The sequence below is a fragment of the Anolis sagrei genome, chromosome X, assembly GCF_037176765.1.
Source record: "Anolis sagrei isolate rAnoSag1 chromosome X, rAnoSag1.mat, whole genome shotgun sequence".
NCBI classification, from domain to species: Eukaryota; Metazoa; Chordata; class Lepidosauria; order Squamata; family Dactyloidae; genus Anolis; species Anolis sagrei.
Window position 1 is genome coordinate 87,142,266 of NC_090034.1, and position 21,479 is coordinate 87,163,744.

At 42.8% G+C, this 21,479-nt stretch overlaps 1 protein-coding gene across 1 annotated transcript in view; it reads right to left on the reverse strand.

The window, feature by feature from the left end:
• The window catches only part of PTAFR (platelet activating factor receptor), a 37,114-nt gene extending 25,358 nt beyond the window's left edge, over nucleotides 1-11,756 (reverse strand). The window contains exon 1 of the mRNA XM_067460654.1: nucleotides 11,555-11,756. The gene's annotated coding sequence lies outside the window, so the exon portion shown is untranslated. The remainder of the gene's footprint in view (nucleotides 1-11,554) is intronic.
• Between the last annotated feature and the right edge of the window lie 9,723 nt (nucleotides 11,757-21,479).

Consider the following 21,479-nt stretch of genomic DNA (forward strand, 5'->3'; position numbering starts at 1 on the left):
ATGCGCCCCAACTCTAGCAACAATATACTACCAGTGTTTCTCAACCTTTCTAATGCCGTGACCCCTTAATACAGTTGCTCATGTTATGGTGACCCCCAACTATAAAATTATTTCTGTTGCTACTTCATAACTGTAATTTTGCTACTGTTACAAATTGTAATGTAAATATCTGATATGCGGGATGTACTTTATTTATTTATATTATTTATTTAAAAGTTTTATATACCGACCTTCTCACCTCTTTTGAGGGACTCAAACCGGTTTCCAACCATAATATCACATACAGTCAATAAAACATCATAATTCATATTACAATAAAACATTAAAACAGCAATTACACTACATTTTCATTCACTGGATCAAATTTGGCACAAATACCCGATACCAAATTTGAATCCTGGCGGAGTTGGCGTGGGGGTGGGGTAGGGTTGATTTTTGTCATTTGGGAGCTGTAGTTGCTGAGATTTATAGTTCACCTACAAACAAAGAGCATTCTGAAAACCACCAACGATGGAATTGAACCAAACTTGGCATACAGAACTCCCATGGCCAACAGAAAATATTGGAAGGGTTTGGTGAGCATTGACCTCGAGTTTTGGAGTTCACCTCCATTCAGAGAACACTGTGGACTCAAACAATGATGGATCTGGACCAAACTTGGCACGAATACTCAATATGCCCAAATGTGAACACTGGTGGATTTTGAGGAAAACAGACCTTGACATTTGGGAGTTGTGTTTGCTCAAATTTATAGTTCACCTACAATCAAAGAGCCCTCTGAACCCCACCAACAATAGGATTGGGCCAAATTTCCCACACAGAACCCCCATGACCAACAGAAAATACTATGTTTCCTGATGGTCTTTGGCGACCGCTCTGACACCCCCCTCGCAACCTCCCAGGGGTCCCGAGCCCCAGGTTGAGAAACACTAGCCTACAAAGCTTGTAACTCTACCAAAATAAGAAATAATTTAGTCTGTGATTACTTGTTTTTGAGAAATCCGTGATGACTTTTAGTGAGCATGGCATTCTTTTCTATGTTTTTAATTGTTTGATTGCTTCAGTTTTTATATGTTTTATTGATATTTTGCTATGTATTATACATTTACTTGTATTAAATGTATAAGTCTCAGTGTTGGTTGAGGGGGGAAACAGCATATAAATGAAATGAGAAAGAGATGGAGGAGGATGAGCAGCAACCACAGCAACAATAACAGTGACAAAAAAAACTTGCACAATGCCACCAGCTGACTGGCGAATTCAAGGATTAAAAAAATACATTTCTGGGAATGGGTTAAACTTGTTCTGTACTCTCTGTCCTGATTCAACCCTTGCTTCAAACATTGAGAATTTTACTACTCTTTTGAAAAGCCAAGCTAAACTAAACACAACAATATGGTCAATGTGTCATCTACTTTCTTAGTTAGAGAGAAAATACTTGTAAAAAGTCAGACTACACAGAGAACCCACTGAAATCCAGAAGCATGTGGACAATTTCAACAGAAAGGGGGGAAAAAAACATGAAAATGAACAAAATCTGGCTAATAATATTTCAAAACTCTAAAATCAGGACAGTAAGTAAAGAACAGAGGAAGTCCAGACAAGAAACAATCAGGGGCAGCTAATCAATTCCCAACAAAGGATTCCCACAGGCAGTAAGCAACCAGACCTTGAAACTGCTAAGCCATTTATTTATTTATTTACAGTATTTGTATACCGCTTTCTCACCCCGAGGGCAGGCCCGTGGCCAGGATTTTGTTTCAGGGGAGCTGAGTTTGATTTTTTTTTGGGGGGGGGGGCTGAGTCTGAGTGAAAGAGGGTCTAACCTAGCAAACCTTTTGTATTGTTACCCCAATACCCCCATGCATATGGGATACATTGAGCATGGTGATCAGATCATGATATGAATAAACATTACAGTTTAAATAATGTCCCAGTAAGGACTTCTTGCGGACCAATATTAGAATTTCGGGGGGGGGGGGTGCTGAAGCCCCTCACACACACCCCCCCCCCCCCGGCTACATGCCTGCCCGAGGGGAACTCAAAGCGGTTGAATTGTGGTGTCCAATTCTGGGCACCACAATTCAAGAGAGATATTGACAAGCTGGAATGTGTCCAGAGGAGGGCGACTAAAATGATCAAGGGTCTGGAAAACAAGCCCTATGAGGAGCGGCTTAAGGAGCTGGGCATGTTTAGCCTGAAGAAGAGAAGGCTGAGAGGAGATATGATAGCCATGTATAAATATGTGAGAGGAAGCCATAGGGAGGAGGGAGCAAGCTTGTTTTCTGCTTCCTTGGAGACTAGGATGCGGAACAATGGCTTCAAACTACAAGAAAGAAGATTCCATCTGAACATGAGGAAGAACTTCCTGTGAGAGCCGTTCAGCTGTGGAACTCTCTGCCCCGGAGTGTGGTGGAGGCTCCTTCTTTGGAAGCTTTTAAACAGAGGCTGGATGGCCATCTGTCAGGGGTGATTTGAATGCAATATTCCTGCTTCTTGGCAGGGGGTTGGACTGGATGGCCCATGAGGTCTCTTCCAACTCTTTGATTCTATGATTCTATGAAATTAAATTTAAATTTAATTAAATTTAAATTAAATGCTAATCAAGGTGGCCAATTGCAACATTCACACAGACAAGAGTTCTTTCTCCCACCCTGGACATTATTCCACAGATATGTAAACCCCACTTGCCTAGTTTCCAACAGACCTCACAACCTCTGAGGATGCCTGCCATAGTTGTGGGTGAAACATCAGGAGAGAATGCTTCTGGAACATGGCCATACAGCCCAGAAAACTCACAACAACCCGTGTAAAAAGAATTAATTAAGGCCAAAGTCAATACTAGGAATAGAAATAGTACAGAGATAGGCGAGCAAGAGAGCAGGAATCACTGATTACAGATCTATTGTTTAGGGAAAAGGCTTAGAGAAAGGGGCCGGTTCGATATAGAAAATAAAAACCGCACACCATTCATTGTAATTAATTACTATGAGATATGATCTCTCATCCAATCTCTGGCAGAATTGGCCAAAGGTTATGAAGGTGCCCTGCACAAGAACATGATTTGGTCTGACCTACTTTATCACCTTACCTTATAGAAGGGTGATGACATGACCTCAGCCACCATTTCTAGATCCTGGCTGCTGCGGCGTATGAGTTGTGTGTTGCTTTTTCTTTCTAAACCAACCAGCTTATTCCCTGGCTGGCAAGCAAGACAGAAATCAGCCCAAGCTTCATTTCTTCTTTGTACACTTGGTGCCCTGGATCAACTCAACGTATGCAGACGATTGCTCAGTATGCTTACAGATCGCCAAACTCTCATAGTTCTCATTTCCTTCCACAAAATTAAAAAAAAAGCAAGATAAGAGCCAGATTCACTTCTGAACAGCTGGGAGCGAGCCTATACAATCTGAATCTAAATAAAAGATAAACCTAACTAACAATTTCACCCCTTCCAATTTGCCTATCGTTGGTAGAATCTGCTTCACTGGAATGCACATCATTCTTTTGATTCCTTTTCTGCCCAAAAAAGGCAAAGGAGGCTCTATCCAAGCAGCACAGTTATCGCCACTCTCACAATATTTCTACTGATCTCACGTCTGAAATTGAATTGTGCAAAAAGCTGCCTTGTTGAGGACCTCATCAAATGCAAATCCTCCCCGGTTTCCACACACTTCTAAGACATTGAAGGGACAAAGTGCCATCACACGACATTAAACTAATTCTGGTTGTCAACTGTTGTGCTTCATCCCTGAAATGTAGTAGAAGTGTAGCAAAACAGAGGGGGGGGGGTGGTATAGAGATGGCGAGAAACCATCTTCTGAGCTCCCAATGTGCCTGGAAACATGCAGGATTACTTAAAAGGTGTGGGTGTGTGATGTGTGTTGTCTGTTATGTATTTCTGATCAGGAGTCACAAACGCAGAGTTTTTCTGGAAACGTGAGGAAGTAATTAAAAACACATGTGGAATAGTTTCTGTGACATGGAGAAATGGGCATTCCTATGGGCGGTCTCTATGTTCCACTTCTTTTTTTTTAACCCACCATAGGAAATTCTAGTGCCTATGAAAGTTCAGGAATACTTTATAGCAGGCATGGGCAAACTTTCTAATTTGGGGCAGCATGCAGGATTACTTTTAATATATGTGTGTTATGGCGACAATTTTATGCTTATATTGTTTTGTTAATCTTATGGTTATGTCGTTTTACTTTGTATGTTTTGTGATGTTTCCTGAGAACCCTCTGAGTCCCCTCGGGAAGATAGAGCAGTACATAAATAAATTATTATTATTATTATTATCATTATTATTATTATTATTATTGCTTCTGGCTTCCTGGTGGTGGAAAGAAGGCAAAAGATGAAGGAAAGAGAAAAGGAAGGACGAAAGGGAGGAAGGAAACAATGAAAGGAGAAAGAGGGAGAGAGGGAAGGAGAGAGGGAAGAGGAAAGGAAGGAAAGACAAATGGGAAGGAAGGGAGGAAGGAAGGACGGAAGGATGAAGTGGTGGAAGGGAAGGATGGAAAGAAGAAAGAGAAGGATAAAGGAAAGAGAGAAAGAAAGAAAGACAAAAGGGAGGGAAAGAATCATAGAGTTGGATGAGGCTTTGTGGACCATCCAGTCCAACCCCCTGTGAAGAAGCAGGAAAAGCACCCCCGACAGATAGCCATCCAGCCTCTGTTTAAAAGCCTCCAAAGAAGGAGCCTCCACTACACTTCCGGGCAGAGAGTTCCACTGCCAAACAGCTCTCACAGTCAGGAAGTTCTTCCTAATGTTCAGATGGAATCTCCTTTCTTATAGTTTGAGGCCGTTGTTCCGTGTCCTAATCTCCAGGGCAGCAGAAAACAAGCTTGCTCCCTCCTCCCTGTGGCTTCCTCTCACATATTTATACATGGCTCTCATCATGTCTCCTCTCAGCCTTCTCTTCTTCAGGCTAAACATGTCCAGCTCTTTAAGCCGCTCCTCATAGGGCTTGTTCTCCAGACCGTTGATCATTTTAATCACCCTGCTCTGGACACATTACAGCTTGTCAACATCTCCCTTCAGTTGTGGTGCCCAGAATTGGACACAGTATTCTAGGTGAAGGAGAAAGAGGAGAGAAGGAGGAAAGAGGGAAGGAAGGATGAAAGGGTGATAGGGAAGGATGGAAGGAGAAAGAGGGAGGGAAGGGGGAAGTAAGGAGGAAGGAAAGAGAGAAGGAAGGAAAGACAAAAGGGAGGGAAGGACGAATGGGTGGAAGGGAAGGATGGAAGGAAGGAAGGGAAGGAGGAAGGAAAGAGAGAGAAAAGGATGAAAGGAGAAAGAGGGAGAGAGGGAAGGAGAGAGGAAAGAGGGGAGGAAGGAAAGACAAGAGGGAAGGAAGGCTGAAACGGTGGAAGGATGGAAGGAGAAAGAGGGAGGGAAGGAGGAAGGAAAGAGAGAAGGAAGGAAAGACAAAAGGGAGGAAAGGAGGGAAGGATGAAAGGGTGGAAGGGAAGGATGGAAGGGAGAAAGGGAAGGAGGAAAGAAAGAGAAGGAAGAAAGGAAAGACAAAAGGGAGGGAAGGGTGGAAGGACAAAAGGGTGGAAGGGAAGGATGGAAGGAAGAAAAGGAAGGAGGAAGGAAAGAGAGAAGGAAGGACGAAAGGGAGGAAAGGACAAATAAAGGAGAAAGAGAGAGAGAGGGAAGGAGAGGGGAAAGAGGGGAGGAAGGAAAGACAAAAGGGAAGGAAGGAAGGAAGGAAGGATGAAATGGTGGAAGGGAAGGATGGAAAGAAGGAAGGGAAAGATAAAGGAAAGAGAGAAGGAAAGAAAGACAAAAGGGAGGGAAGGAAGGAGAGAGAGGAGAGAGGGAGGAAAGAGGGAGGGAAGGAAGGAAGGATGAAAGTGTGGAAGGGAAGGATGGAAGGAGAAAGAGGGAGGGAAGGGAGGGAGATAAGGAGGAAGCAAAGAGCGAAGGAAGGAAAGACAAAAGGGAGGGAAGGATGAAAGGGTGGAAGGGAATGATCCAGTTTGGCTCCCATAGTAAAACTTTGCATAAGCTGCAGCACCTAGGAAGATTTCATGTAACTAACAGATATCAATCAGAGCCTGTTATTTTTTAGGCGTTGCACACAGCACATCTGTATGCTGAGATCTTCAGTTTTAAAATAAGTTGTGTACACTTTTCTATCCCACGTGGTTATTGAAGATTTTTCAAAGAGCGCAGACAGAACTTTACAGCACATTTAGGGTGAAGCTTCTCTGTCCAATAGGCCCAACTTGTCCCTCATTGATGGCTCTGTTCCATTCATTGCAACAACGTCCTCTTTTTGCCCACTGCAAGATAATTCCACAAGCAACTGAACCTCAAATATTAGATTTGGAACAAAATGTTGAAAACTGCTTTGAAACAAACATATTTGCATAAGTGTGTTGATATGCATAACGTGAACCTAGAATTTGGACTACATCATTGTAGCTTATGAACATCCTGGCTCTCACATGCTCCATCCGAAAACAATTATCCTAAATTACTCCATGCTATTAGCAGAGTGAACTCAAATGGACATTTCCTCCCAATTATAGTGATGCAGTAGCCAGAATAAGCTAATTTACAAGTATCTGCCTAGGTCCACTAAACTGGGCAATCTGATCTGAGAAAGATAAAATGTACACATGGCAACTTCAGCCAGAATTGTACCAGTGCATGTATGTATGTGTTTATGTGCAAATATATCAAGATAAAATAAATAATAAGATGTACTAGACCAGAAATTCTATCCCTCTAAGGATATTCTATCCCTCTAAAGCAGGGGTCCTCAAACTATGGCCCGCGGGCCACTTCTGGCCCACCAAGGGCACTTATCCGGCCCGTGGAGGAGGAGCGCCCCCCCCCCCACACACACACACAGTGTCCCTCCCTTGGCTGGCTCATGCTATCCGTCAGGCCCGATGGGCAGTGTGAGGCATCCAAGGGCAGCTGCTCCACGTGGCCTACTCACGCGTAAAGCACCTCGCGAGGTGCTTTACACATGAGTAGGCCATGCGGGGCTGCTCCTCCCTTAGGTGGCTCACACTGCCTATCGGGCCCGATGGGCAGCGTGAGCCAGCCAAGGGAGTCTGCCCCGGCGCTCCATGCAGTCATGCCGGCCACATGACCTTGGAGGTGTCTACGGACAACGCCGGCTCTTCGACTTAGAAATGCAGATGAGCACCACACCCCATAGTCCGACATGACTGGACTTCATATCAGAGGAAAACCTTTAACTAGGAAAATTGTGGAAGATCCAGGGTGGGAGAAAGAACTCTTGTCTGTTGGAGGTAGGTATGAATGTTTCAATTGGCCACCTTGATTGGCATTTCATAGCCTGACAGTTTTTAGGGAGAATCCTTTGTTGAGAGGTGATTAGCTGACCCTGATTGCTTCTTGTCTGGAGTTCCCCTGTGTTTGAGTGTTGTTCTTTATTTACAGTTATAATTTTAGAGGTTTTTTTAATACTGGTAGCCAGATTTTGTTCAGACTAGAAATAGGAAGATTTCCCATTCTCTGCTCCTCGAATTACTTCCTATATAGGGCTAGAAAGAACCCCCTCTAAGGGCCCTTCCACACAGCAAAATAAGATATGTGCAATGTGCATAGGATTTTTTTTTATTGATTAAAAAAAAAACCCCTATAGTCCGGCCCTCCAACGGTCTGAGGGACAGTGAACTGGCCCCCGGTTTAAAAAGTTTGAGGACCCCTGTTCTAAAGTAGTCTAGCTTCACATCAGGCTTGTAGAATCAAATAGCTGTGTTCTTATCCTTGTTGCCACTGACAAATTTGAACATAGCTAATGATACTGCTGCATTTTTATCTGACATCCGAAAGTCAATACAGGACTGAGCTGATCAAGATAAAAGTCACTAGTAAAATGAACCTTATGAACTTGCTAGGACTTTAAGATCGTCCAGGGAGGCTCTGCTCTTGATCCCGCCTGCATCACAAACACGTTTGGTGGGGACGAGAGACAGGGCCTTCTCAGTGGTGGCCCCTCGGCTATGAAACGCCCTTCCTGGGGACATTAGATCGGCCCCGCTCCCTCTTAACATTTCGGAAGAGAGTCAAGACTTGATTGTTTGAGCGAGAGTTTGAAAATGCAAGGTAAAAGACATAGGAATTGGAACGACTGGACAACAAGATGGGACAATGATTTTATTAGGAGACACAAATGATGTGTGCTTTTAGTATTCTTGTTATGGTTTTATATTATGTGTTAATATTTTAAAATGTTTTATGGTGTTTTTGGACATTGAATCATTGCCATTGTAAACCGCCTTGAGTCGCCTGAGAAGGGCGGTATACAAATCTAGTAAACAAATTAATAAATAAAAAGGATGGAAGGAAGGAAGGGAAGGAGGAAGGGAAGAGAGAAAGGACAAAAGTTGAAAAGGGTGGAAGGGAAGGAGAAAGAGAGAGGGAAGGAAAGAGAGAAGAAAGGAAGGATAGGATGGAGAGAGAGAGGATGCTTGCCATAGATGCAGGCAAAACGTCAAGAGAGAATGCCTCTAGAACATGGCCATAGAGCCCGAAAAAACCTACAATAACCCAGGTCTAAAATTCCCCTGCTTTCCTCCCCAAATGGGATGAGGTCCATAGTAGTCTTGGCTTTCAAGATTGCACTATAGTTAGCTTTTAAAATTTGTTTTTCCTGCAATGTTGAGGTTTCCCCTGATTAAAAAATAAGGCAGAGTGGGTTGGGACTGCACTTTTCTTGTGTGATAATTCAGCATGTGGGACAGAAAGTGAGAAGGCCGGAGAACATAAAGCATCTGGTGGTATTTGTAAAATGAAACAATGTCTTTTAAAACAGAAAGAGATGGTACGCTTTGCTATGAAGATGATCTCTTCCTCCCCCCCCCTCCCCCCCACACACACTTTCTGCAACGTGTCTGATGAAGTCCTAAGTCACCTTATTGTTATGGGTCTGATCATCTACACAGATAATTCACATGGCACTGGTTTATTTTGGGGTGGCAAAATAAAGCCCTCTGGGATTCCCTGGATGGTTTCTCCCCTTCCCTCGTGACACTATAACGTGGTAGTTTCTCATATTTCGTAAGATTTTCCTCCCTCCTCCCATTCCAAATGTCATGAATAGCTTTATACCAACACATGATGATATGTTTAGTCACACCCTGTTGTCCTTGGCAAAATGATGTGGCCCCTGTGTAAGGTTTCTCAGCTCCAACTGTGTTGCTGTGGATTAGTCTTCTCTGAAAGAACACACCATGGGATGAAGATACCATACGTCTTTATTGTTCAGAATACAAGAGCCTCGCACTACTGTCCTTCTATATAGGCCTAGCTACAATATCATAAATCACTAAGGAGTCCTGGTGCCTGGAGCTTGCTCCTTTTCACATTCCAGAGCCCACTATCCTCCCACTTTGGGGCAATTTAATTTTATTTCTGGTTCATATGTCCTGTCCTCCCTCTTGGCCCATAGCCATGTGCTGTGTGTCAGAATGGCTAGTTGGATGGCATGAGATAGAGATCATGACTCTCTGAGATGTTATCTGTAACTGACATACATGCAAATACATGGAAGGGGAGAAAAGAATCACTTTAATCCCTGAATCTTCCCTCCATTGATTTGCAAGAAGTTTTGACCCAAATGAAAAATGCATCATATCTATGTGTTTCAATCTGTGGCATTAATTTCAATTTCTCCATCCCCTGTTTGGATATCAGACAGCACGCCAACGCCTTAAATCAAGAAAAAGATTTACAGAGATGTTCGCAGGAACACCTCAGCAAGTGAGAGTCCAAAAGTGGCAGGATAAAATCCAAAACCTCAAGCCATGGCTGATACCGAATGAGAGACTCCCCTCTGGGCACACAGAAGACTGGGCAACTTGGAAGGCGCTGAACAAACTGCGATCTGGCACAATGAGATGCAGAGCCAACCTTAAGAAATGGGGTCCACGACATGTGAGTGTGGAGAAGAGCACATCACAGACCACCCATTACCATGCATCCTGAGCCCTGCCACATGCACAATTGAGGAGCTTCTTATAGCAACACCAGAAGCACTCCAAGTGGCTAGCTACTGGTCAAAGGACATTTAATATAATGCCAAATTTTATATTAATACCCAATATGCCCAAATACCCAATACATCAAAATTTGAATGCTGGTGGGGTTGGGGGGGGGGGGTTGATTTTGTCATTTGGGAGGTGTAGTTGCTGGGATTTATAGTTCACCTACAATCAAAGAGCATTCTGAACTCCACCAACAATGGAATTGAGCCAAACTTGGCACACAGAACTCCCATGACCAACAGAAAATACCGGAAGGGTTTGGTGGGCATTGACCTTGAGTTTGGGAGTTGTAGTTCACCTACATCCAGAGAGCACTGTGGACTCAAACAATAATGGATCTGGACCAAACTGGGCATGAATACTCAATATGCCCAAATGTAAACACTACTGGACTTTGACGGAAGATCTACCTTGACATTTGGGATTTGTAGTTGCTGGGATTTATAGTTCACCTACAATAAAAGAGCATTCTGAACTCTACCAATGATGGAAACTTGGCACACAGAACTCCCATGACCAACAGAAAATACTGCAAGGGTTTAGTTACCTTAAAGTTTGGAGTTGTAGTTCACTTATATCCAGAAAGCACTGTGGACTCAAACAATGGTGGATCTGGACCAAACTTGGCATGAATACTCAATATGCCCAAATGTGAACACTAGTGGAGTTTAGGGGGAAATCTAGGTTAACATTTGGGAGGTGTAGTTGCTGGGATTTATAGTTAACCTACAATCAAAGAGCATTCTGAAAACCAGCAATGAAGGAATTGAACCAAACTTGGCACACAGAACTCCCGTGACCAACAGAAAATACTGGAAGAGTTTGGTGGCCAGTGACCTTGAGTTTTGGAGTTCAACTACATCTAGAGAGCACTGTGGACTCAAACAATGATGGATTTGGACCAAACTTGGCACGAATATTCAATATGCCCAAATGTGAACACTAGTGGAGTTTGGGGGAAAATCTAAAAGGACATTTGGGAATTGTAGTTGCTGGGATTTATAGTTCACCTACAATCAAAGAGCATTCTGAACCCCACCAACGACAGAATTGGACCAAACTTCCCACACAAAACCTCCATGGTCGACAGAAAAGTTTCCTGATGGCCTTTGGTGACCCCTGTAAGACCCCTCATGGCCCCCCAGTGGTCCCGAACCCCAGGTTGAGAAATACTGACATATGCCACCGACATATGTCAAAACCCACTTGAAATGTTTCCAGGATAGGAGAAGCTGAATGGTTTGGCTAAAGATATGCAGAAGCAGAAGCTGAAGATTTCTTAAATTTTATTATTGCCTTCTAAATTCAGCCCACTCCTCATTCAACTACCAGTTCCAACATGTCAGTAGACCAAGGACCGCAGAAGACACAAAACTCGGAGCACATTCATTATACCGCAAACTCACCACATGCCACAACGGGACAAACTGAAATCTTATTCTTGTCCTTTTCTACAGGTTAGTCCTACTAGTAGAGATGTTAAAATAGAGACTCATTTCATTTCATGCTCTACCTACTTTTTGGAAGAACTGCTTCTCTGGCAGCTTGGATGCCTTTACAGAGACTTTCTTGGAAGGACCCAGGGAGGAGAACATCAAAATGCCTTACCTCTGTGGTAAGACAGGAACAAATTGAACTATGCCTACAATAAGCTATGGGAAATCCCAATAAGTCAAGCATATTTGAGCAGCCGCATTCAACTAATTTCCCAATTATACATTCAGGAAGCAAAGATGAACTGCAAGAGAGGAGGGAGTGGACTCTCAGGTGAGTGAGTCACAGAGCCAGAGCAAGTTTCATTTCGTTCCTGTTCCTTGCCTTACACAGACCAACCCTTCCCTTTCTATAAAATGAGAGTAAGTTGCGAAACTCTTGAGTTGCCACATTTCAAACTTCGGCCCTAATATTGGGGCACATTCTTAGAGCCTCAGGCAGAACGTTTAAATTTCAGGGCCATCTACTAACCAAATGACTACCTGTCAGAACTGGCCTAAGATCTGTTGCTGCTTGACCTCCCACTGGCCACCTAAATCAGCATTTCTCAGAGGGGTCAGCAAAAACCATCAGAAAACATAGATTTCTGATGGTCTTAGAAACCCCTTTGGCTGAGAAAGTTGAAGATCTCTCTGCCTGTCCTCCTCTTCCTTTTTGGAAACAGACAGCAAACCCCCCAACCAAAAGCCCTCCTTCGCTGTAATTGGTCGGCCTCTCATTCAAGGGAAGGGCTGTTTTTGAGACTCCAACCAGGGAGGGGAGAGCAGGTGGTGCGCATATGCGGGCAAGGGAGAGCATGTGAGGCTGGAGGGTGGCTCGTGCAAGCAAGTCCCTTCAAGACATGGGCGTTCTGTGTGGGACATTTGGCCCAATTCTATCATTGGTAGGATTCAGAATACTCTTTGATTGTAGGTGTACTATAAATACCATTAACTACAACTCCCAAATGTCAAGGTCTATTATCTTCAAACTCCAGCAGTGTTCACATTTGGGCATATTGAGTATTGGTGCCAAGTTTGGTCCAGATCCATCATTGTCTGCAGATTTCTCTGGATGTAGGTGAACTACAACTCCAAAACTCAATGTCAATGCCCACCAAACCCTTCCAGTATTTTCTGTTGGTCATGGGAGTTCTGTGTCGCAAGTTCGGTTCAATTCAATCATTAGTGGGGTTCAGAATGCTCTTTGATTGTAGGTTAACTATAAATCCCAGCAACTACAACTCCGAAATGGAAAAATCAATCCCCCCCAACCGATGTACCTGAGGGACCGCCTCACCCCCTACCAACCCCAGAGATCCCTCTGTTCTGAGGACCAAGATTTATTGGAAATTCCCAGTGTCAAGACCTTGCATCTACCAGCAACCAGATGCAGAGCCTTTACAGCAGTGGCACCATCACTCTGGAATACTCTGCCACCTGAAGTCCGTGCCTTGCAGGACCTATCAGCTTTCCGCAGGGCATGTAAGACATATCTGTTTCGACAGGGCTTTGATCTTTGATATTGTTGTTTTTTAAATTGTTTTAAATTGTTTTTAAATTGTGTTAGATTTTAGCCTGTCCTTGTAAGCTGCTTCGAGCCCCAGGGGAGTGGCGGCATATAAGTTTGAATTATAAATAAATAGATAAACCCCACCAGTATTCAAATTTGGGTGTATCGGGTATTTGTGCCAAATTTGGTCCAGTGAACAAAAATACATCCTCCATACTAGTTATGTACATTACAATTTGTAACAGTACCAGAATTAGTTATGAAGTAGCAATGAAAATAATTTCATGGTTGGGGGTCACCACAACATGAAGAATTGTATTAAGAGGTTTTAAGGAAGAGTAGATGGGCTACTGCAAATTCTACTTCAAAGAAACAACCATCCTCTTCCAATCAATGTATTTTTGTAGTGACATGTCTTTATCCTTAGCAGTTTAAAGACAAGGTTCTTCAGTTTAACAGCTGAGTTATCTGTGTGCCATTACACAATAGAATCAAAGAGTTGGAAGAGACCTCCTGGGCCATCTGTATATCACTTGTTCAATTGTTTGTCTTCTTACAAGGTCAGGCTTTTCTTGACTAGTGGTTTTCAAAAGGTGGTCTCCACATGTTCATGGAGACTCACACTTGCCAAACGGATGTGACATCATTTTTACCTTTTCAGTAAGGTTATGGTGCACTTATTTCCAATAAGTTATGGAATTTCCAATAGATAAAACTTCAGAACTCTTTGGCAGAAAAGGCTAAAGACCTTGTAAAACTAGAACTCCCATGATGGTGTCATGTAGAGCCATGGCAGTCAAAGTGGTATCAAACTGCATCAAATTTCACAGTGTAGATGCACCTTCGTTTTCTCTTTTCCTTTCACACTTTGTCTTATTTCAGTTGGGACAAACTTATTTCAAAAGGCAAAAATAATTGTTTCTGGATCATAATATTTGAAATTGGCATTGTTGATAATGCAAATTCTGAATAGGATAATGTTCAGGATTCTCCTAGGAACTAGAGTCTCTGAATTCCTTCTCTCTGCCTCTTCTAAGGAGCCTAAGGCCATTGTGAGGACTCTGATCCTAGGCTCATGATGGCAAACATCTCCAGGCTTGCATTAATCATACAGTCAGCCAGATTTATATATAAATAAAACGTGGTTTATTGTCAACGTTCTTCCTGTAGAACACTTTAGAAGGAAATCAATTTCACTGGGACATTTGTTTATATAGTTTTCTGGTAAACATACATGTCATCTACTTCTTCCTTGAATGCTTTAGTTTTGCAATAAAAATGTTGCACACATTCCCAAACAATGTGTTTATATTATGGCCACCAGTGTTTATGCATATTAATAAGTTAACTCGCCCTCACTCTGGCATTTTTAGAGACTTGCATGGAGTGGCATAATCCATGAAGTATATCAGTCTCCATGCAAGTCTCTAAAAATCATGATTCGCAGATGCTCTACAGCAGGGATTCTAAAAAGCTTTCCACTCGCGACCCCTTTCCGCCCAAGACATTTTTACGTGACTCTGTGTATATACGATAAATATATAAAATTGAAATAAAAACAAAATATTAACTGAAAATAAATCCGTATTTGCAAGGCTTGCTAAACAGGCTGGTTTTTCTTTTTGTGGGATACAACTGAAACATTTTTAACAGCCCACTGCATGTTGTGACTAACACATTTGTAGTAATGGGTGGTGTTTGGAAACCACTGACTGATGCCAGTTTTTTGTGACTCCCAACCTTGAGTGAAGGTGAGGGCCCACAGTTTCAGAAGCAGTGCTCTGCAACAGGGATCAGGAACACGTGGTTCTAATATGCCGACTCATAAACTGAGACTTATATGGATTCCTCTAGGCCAGGGGTCCCCAAACTTTTTAAACAGAGGGCCAGGTCACAGTCCCTCAAACTGTTGGAGGGCCGGATTATAATTTGCAAAAAACAAACATGAATGAATTCCTATGCACACTGCACATATCTTATTTGTAGTGCAAAAAACCCTCACTTAAAACAATACTGTAATTAAAATGAAGAACAATTTGAACAAATATAAACTTATTAGTATTTCAATGGGAAGTGTGGGGCTGCTTTTGGCTGATGAGATAGGATTGTTGTTGTTGTCGTTGTGTGCTTTCAAGTCGTTTCACAGTTTGATCCTGAGTGAGGGCCGGGTAAATGACCTTGGAGGGCCGTATCCTGCCCCCGGGCCTTAGTTTGAGGACCCCTGCTCTAGGCGGTAAGAAGCCAGACCTTGAAACTGCCAGGCCATTAAATGCTAATCAGAGTGGCCAACTGAAACATTCACATCTGCCTCAATCAGATAAGGGTTCTTTCTCCCACCCTGGACATTCCACGGATATATAAACCAATTTTTCCTAGTTTCCAACAGACCTCACAACCTCTGAGGATATTTATTTATTTATTTCCCGTGTCAGGGCAACCAGTCGATTATATTACATTTCTAACATAACAAAGCAAACAAACTGACAAAATACAAAATTTGTGAGGATGCCTGCCATAGATGCAGGCAAAATGTCAGGACAGAATGCTTCTGGAACATGGCCATACAGCCCACAAAACTCTCAAGAACCCAGTTTCCAAGCAATGTTTTTGACATTACTTCTGGGGGGTTTCAAATCTATTCACCAATCACAATTTTTAGATACACCTGTTTCAATTTGGCTGGCTTGCATTGCTACTATTGATATACCCGTGCCTGTAACCCTCTTGTTATGAAGACAAAAGTCACAAGTGGAATGCGGGGGCTGGGATTTGCTATTGAGTTTCTAGAATAAAGAGTGGTAAAATAAATCATCTGACAACAGTAGTATTATGGCCACCTTCATATGTGAGATCTGGAGCAATGGGCCCTAGTGCTTGAAAGAGAACTCTCCAGCAGTGGAACTCTCTGCCCCGGAGTGTGGTGGAGGCTCCTTCTTTGGAAGCTTTTAAACAGAGGCTGGATGGCCATCTGTCAGGGGTGATTTGAATGCAATATTCCTACTTCTTGGCAGGGGGTTGGACTGGATGGTCCATGGGGTCTCTTCCAACTCTTTGATTCTATGATTCTATGAGAGAAAGATCAGTCTCCCTTTGAAATTTTGTTGAGCAGGAAACTTTGCAAACTTGTTTATGCTCTTTTCTTCTCTTAGTTTCACTGTGTCACTGCTTCTCTGTGCTATATGTAGATTGCAGAAGTTTGGCAAAAAAGTGGAGAAGGGACTCTTTATTACAAGCCCAGAATGTTGCAACAGGAGCTCACTTGGGCACTAAGAGTTACTCATCTTGCACAATCTTGCTGATTGGCACAACCTCGGGATCATAACAGTGAAGACACAGTGAAGACATCTGCCCTTGCACTTTGTTACTCTGCTGCTGAATGCACATGCCCAGTGTGGAATACATCTCACCACGCTAAAACAGTTGATGTGGATCTTAATGAGACACACCACATTATCACATGATATCTATGCCCCACACCACTGGAGAAATTATACTGTTTAGCCGGTATTGCACTACCTGACATCTGTTGGGAAGTAGCAGCCTATATTGAAAGGACCAAGACATTGACATCGCTGGCCCACCCTCTGTTCGGATATCAGCCACCACGCCAACACCTTAAATCAAGAAATAGCTTCCTAACATCTACAGAGATACTCGCAGGAACACCTCAGCAAGCAAGAGTCCAAAAGTGGCAGGCTAAAACTTGGAACCTCAATCAGTGACTGATACCAGATGAGAGACTCCCTCCTGGGCACACAGAAGACTGGGTGACCTAGAAGGTGTTGAACAGGCTGTGCTCTGGCACCACAAGATGTAGACACAACCTTAAGAAATTTGGCCACAAAGTGGAGTCCATGACATGCAAATGTGGAGAAGTGCAACCTGAGCCCTGCCACATATACAATGGAGGACATTCTCACAGTGACACCAGAGGCACTCCAAATGGCCAGCTTCTGGTCAAAGGACATTTAACATAATGTCAATTTTTTAACTTTGTGTTTTTAAATACATTATAACTGTACCCTCAATTCACTTCTGACACGATGAATAAATCTTGCATGGACTTTCCAGAGGGACTCGTTGACATTGGCACAAATACTGTTTTTTCAAAACACTCAACTGTGTATGAATTGACAGGATGTTTAACTCTTATCTTGGTCGGAGACTGCCGTGGGTGGAGAAGAAAAGAAGTGTAATTGTGTTTATTAGTAGTGTGCAGAGGGACCTCAGAACTATTTTTATGGTGTGCAAGAGGGTCAACACTGGCAAGAAGGCCAAGATTAATTTTGAGTGCTTGCAGGCATGCTCTTACAAAACAATCAAAATACTTACTGTTTTTCACTGTCATGAAATTAACTCCAACTTACAGTAATTCCTAATGACCACTTTCATAGAAATTAGCATATAAATGGAACACATCCACTCTGTGGGCCATTATTTTGTTTTCCATGTGTGTTGTCACATTTTAGAACTAGAATGGTTTCCATCTCTGTCACTTGAAGCAGCTTTAATGTGTGCCTGGTGATTTAATTCTTCTAAGTGCTCTGAGTACAGCTTCCACTTTACTTTTTTTGAGTGTGTGTCAGGAGTGACTTGGGAAACTGCAAGTCGCTTCTGGTGTGAGAGAATTGGCTGTCTGCAAGGTCACTGCCCAGGGTGCCTGGATGTTTTGATGTTTTACCATTGCTGTGGGGTTCAGTGTTCTTTGAATAAGGGTGAAGAGGAGCAGTCAGGAGAAGAGAAGCTCCGGAGAACTGTGGAGGGTTGTGTGGGAGAACCGGAATCCAGATAAGCGGAACCTTTTGCAATACCATTTTATACACTGTTTTCTGACACTCTAACAATTTTTTAAAAAAATGGTTTATACAAGGAACAACTACAGAGCGAAAGCCTTACCTTTGCATGGCTCAATACAAACACTTGCAGTTAAGAGGCCACAGCTGACTGAGGCAGCTGGGGGAGAAGAGAGTCCTGCATTGACTTCTGTTCTGGTGAAGGGCTACAGCCAAGCAAAAATGACCGACTTTTTTTCCTTTTTACTCTACGGATAAGATCTACAAGGCTCATGTAAGAGCTGCTAAGGTGGCCCCAAAAGAAAAGGAAATCAATCTGTTTATGTCTGGAGGAGACTTATGGAACTGGCCAACTAACACGAGGGCTACTACAGAAGGAGATTAATATCACGAGCTCTGGGACTGTGAGAAGCCTAGCCGAGGAACTGGCACAGTCTGAGCCAGAAAGCTTTGGTGCTGCAGATACACAAATTAGGGACACGGTCCCACTGCCAAAATAACTTCTAACCTCATTTTCGAAAGAGGGCTACCTTACTCCCTACACACCTGAGAAATCAGTACAGCAGCAGCTCCTCCCAGTCTCACAGCAACGTGGAGAACAAACTGAGGGCTGCTCTACTTTGGAAGTAAAACTCTCTGCTTTCTCAAACGATCTGCAGTCAATCAAGAAATACCTGCAGGAAAGTACTGGGCTCCTGAGCACTTTGGCAAAAATAATCAAAGTAGAGACTCTGGAAAGCCGGTATAACTGTGACGCTCTCAAGGCATCACCAGGTCTGAACATTTCAGTAGCCACCGGGCAAGTTTTTAATGCTAAGATTCTGCCTCAAATGTTATATGGAGCACAACTCTGTGCATTTAAAAGTGTCAAGGCTTTAGAAGCCATCCAGACAAAATTCCTAAGAAGCATCCTTAGCTCCCAAGCTGTGTGCCTAACGTAATTTTACTTCTAGAGACAGGTCAGATCTCTGTTGAGTCTCGGATCTGGATTTATAAACTAAAACTATGGTTAAAACGAATGTTTTTGCCTAAAGGTTTGGCTCCATTGACCCTTGGTGATCTATTCCAATCAAGGTGGGAAAAGATAGTTCATGAGAAAATCCCAAACCTTGGATTTTCAGCTAATACCATTCTGACCATGGGCTATACAAAAGCCAAAGAAAACATACGACAGCGTATCTGGGACACTGAGCTGCAAAACTATCTAAATGCATCCTCTTTTCTTCCAATCTTCAAAGATAATGGAAGGGCACTGCTTCCTGCAGAGTACTTAGGCAACCTAATTATCCCTAAAGATAGGAAGGCGTTCTCTTTGGCTAAATTGTACTGCTGTACTGGAGGGAAGATATAACAAATTGCCATACAATGAACACCTATGTCCCTGCGAGGAGGAGGCAGTGGAAACTGTGGAGCACGTTTTGTTGTACTGTTCTTTTTACCGTGACCTTCGTAAACATTTTATAAATCCAATTTTAGAAAGTCTACCAGGGAGATCTGTAAGGTTTTATATAGATTATCTCTTGTCTGACCAACACCCCAAGGTCACTGTCAGGGTTGCTAGCTTCTGTGCAGCAGCAATGGCTTGTCGCCACAAGATGCTGTCACAGCCTTAGAAAGTTTTAATATATATTTTACCATTGACAGTCTAGTATCTAAATGTTTAACACCATTTTAATTATCTTATACAATATTGGGTTTTAATTTTTGTTTTAGCATTGTTTCTTGATATCCAGATGTGTGTGTAACCTGATGTTTGTAGATTTATGTACATGTGCTTGTACATGTGTGCGTACCCTGACATTTGTACACCCTGTCACTTGTACCTTTTAGATGCTGATCATTGACTGTAATAAATCTTGTTTGTACCATCTGTGTAGAAGGCTTCTCTCATTTCCTCTCATGTATATTAGTATATTGGCCGCCAGGTGATCACAGAATCATAGAATTGGAAGAGACCACACAAGCTATCTAGTCCAACCCCCCTGCCATGCAGTAAAGGCACAATCAAAGCATCCAGCCTCCGTTTAAATGTCTCCAAAGGAGCTTCCATTACACTCTGAGGCAGAGTTCCACTGCTGAACAACTCTCTCAGACAGGAGGTTCTTCCTAACGTTCAGGTGGAATCTCCTTTCCTGTAATTTGAACCCAATCCTCTGAGTCCTAGTCTCCAGGGCAGCAGAAAATAAGCCTGCTCCCTCTTCCTTATGATGCTGCTTCGGCTGCTTAAATATGTTTACAAGAAACAACTGTTGGCTTTGCAAGATTCAGTCAGCCTACCTCCTTTTTCATTTCTTAATCTTTCTTAAGTCTTTTTTCTCTATTTTTCTATATTCTTTGATTCAGTTGTTTCCTACTTCTGCAGTCCAATCACCTATGATTAATAGGGGTCCCCAGTGGCAAAATGGGTTAAACCCTTGTGCTGGCAGGACTGCTGACCAACAGGTAAGCGGTTCGAATCCGGCAGGGTGGGTTGAGCTTCACTTGTCAGCTCCAGCTCCACATGTGGGGACATGAGAGAAGCCTCCCACACGGATGGCAAAACATCAAAACATCTGGGCATCCCCTGGGCAGCCAATTCTCTCGCACCAGAAGTGACTTGCAGTTTCTCAAGTCGCTTCTGACACTTTAAAAAAAAGCACCTATATAAATAAAATGTAATGTTCGTTTGTGGGATTAACATAACTCAAAAACTATTGGACAAATTGCCGCCAAATTTGACCACAAGACACCTAGTAACCCAAGGAGTGACCATCACTAAAAAAATTGATTTTGTCATTTGGGAGTTGTAGTTGCTGGGATTTATAGTTCACCTACAATCAAAGAGCATTCTGAACTCTACCAGTGATGGAATTGCATCAAACTTGGCACACAGAACTCCCATGGCCAACAGAAGACACGAGAAGGGTTTGGTGGGCATTGACCTTGAGTTTGGGAGTTGTAGTTCACCTACGTCCAGAGACCACTGTGGACTCAAACAATGATGGATCTGGACCAAACTTGGTACGAATATTCCATATGCCTAAATATGAAGACGGATGGAGTTTGGGGGAAATAGACCTTGACATTTGGGAGTTGTAGTTACTGGGATTTATAGTTCACCTACAATCAAAGAGCATTCTGAATCCCACCAGCGATAGAATTGGGCTAAACTTCCCACACAGAAGCCCCATGACCAACAAAAAATACTTAAGGCCATCCAGTCCAACTCCTTTCACCAGGGCAAGAAAACGTAAACCAAGCCCTCCTGACAAAGAGCCATCCAGCCATAGATATAGATTTATATGATTCACACACAGAGAGAGATATAGTATCATAGATTTGAAAGGGACCCCTAAAGGAGGACAATTATATGTTGCATGTTCCAGAGTAGGCAAACCAGACAATCTCCACATCAACACTGATCAAGAAACAACAAGAAATACTGTTTACCCACAAGCATGAAGAAATTACATATATTAGAAACCAACACTTTCTCATTACTTCATTTTCCAGATCACCAGACTGAGCCACAGCAACGCGTGGCAGGGAACGGCTAGTGATTAAATAAAAGCCCTCCTTAGGTTTGTGATAAATTTCCTCATAGGCTCCAGCATAGGTACAATTTCTCCTTCTGCCCCCATAGATGGAGCATAAACCTGGATTAATCTTATACTGATGGGTTTTC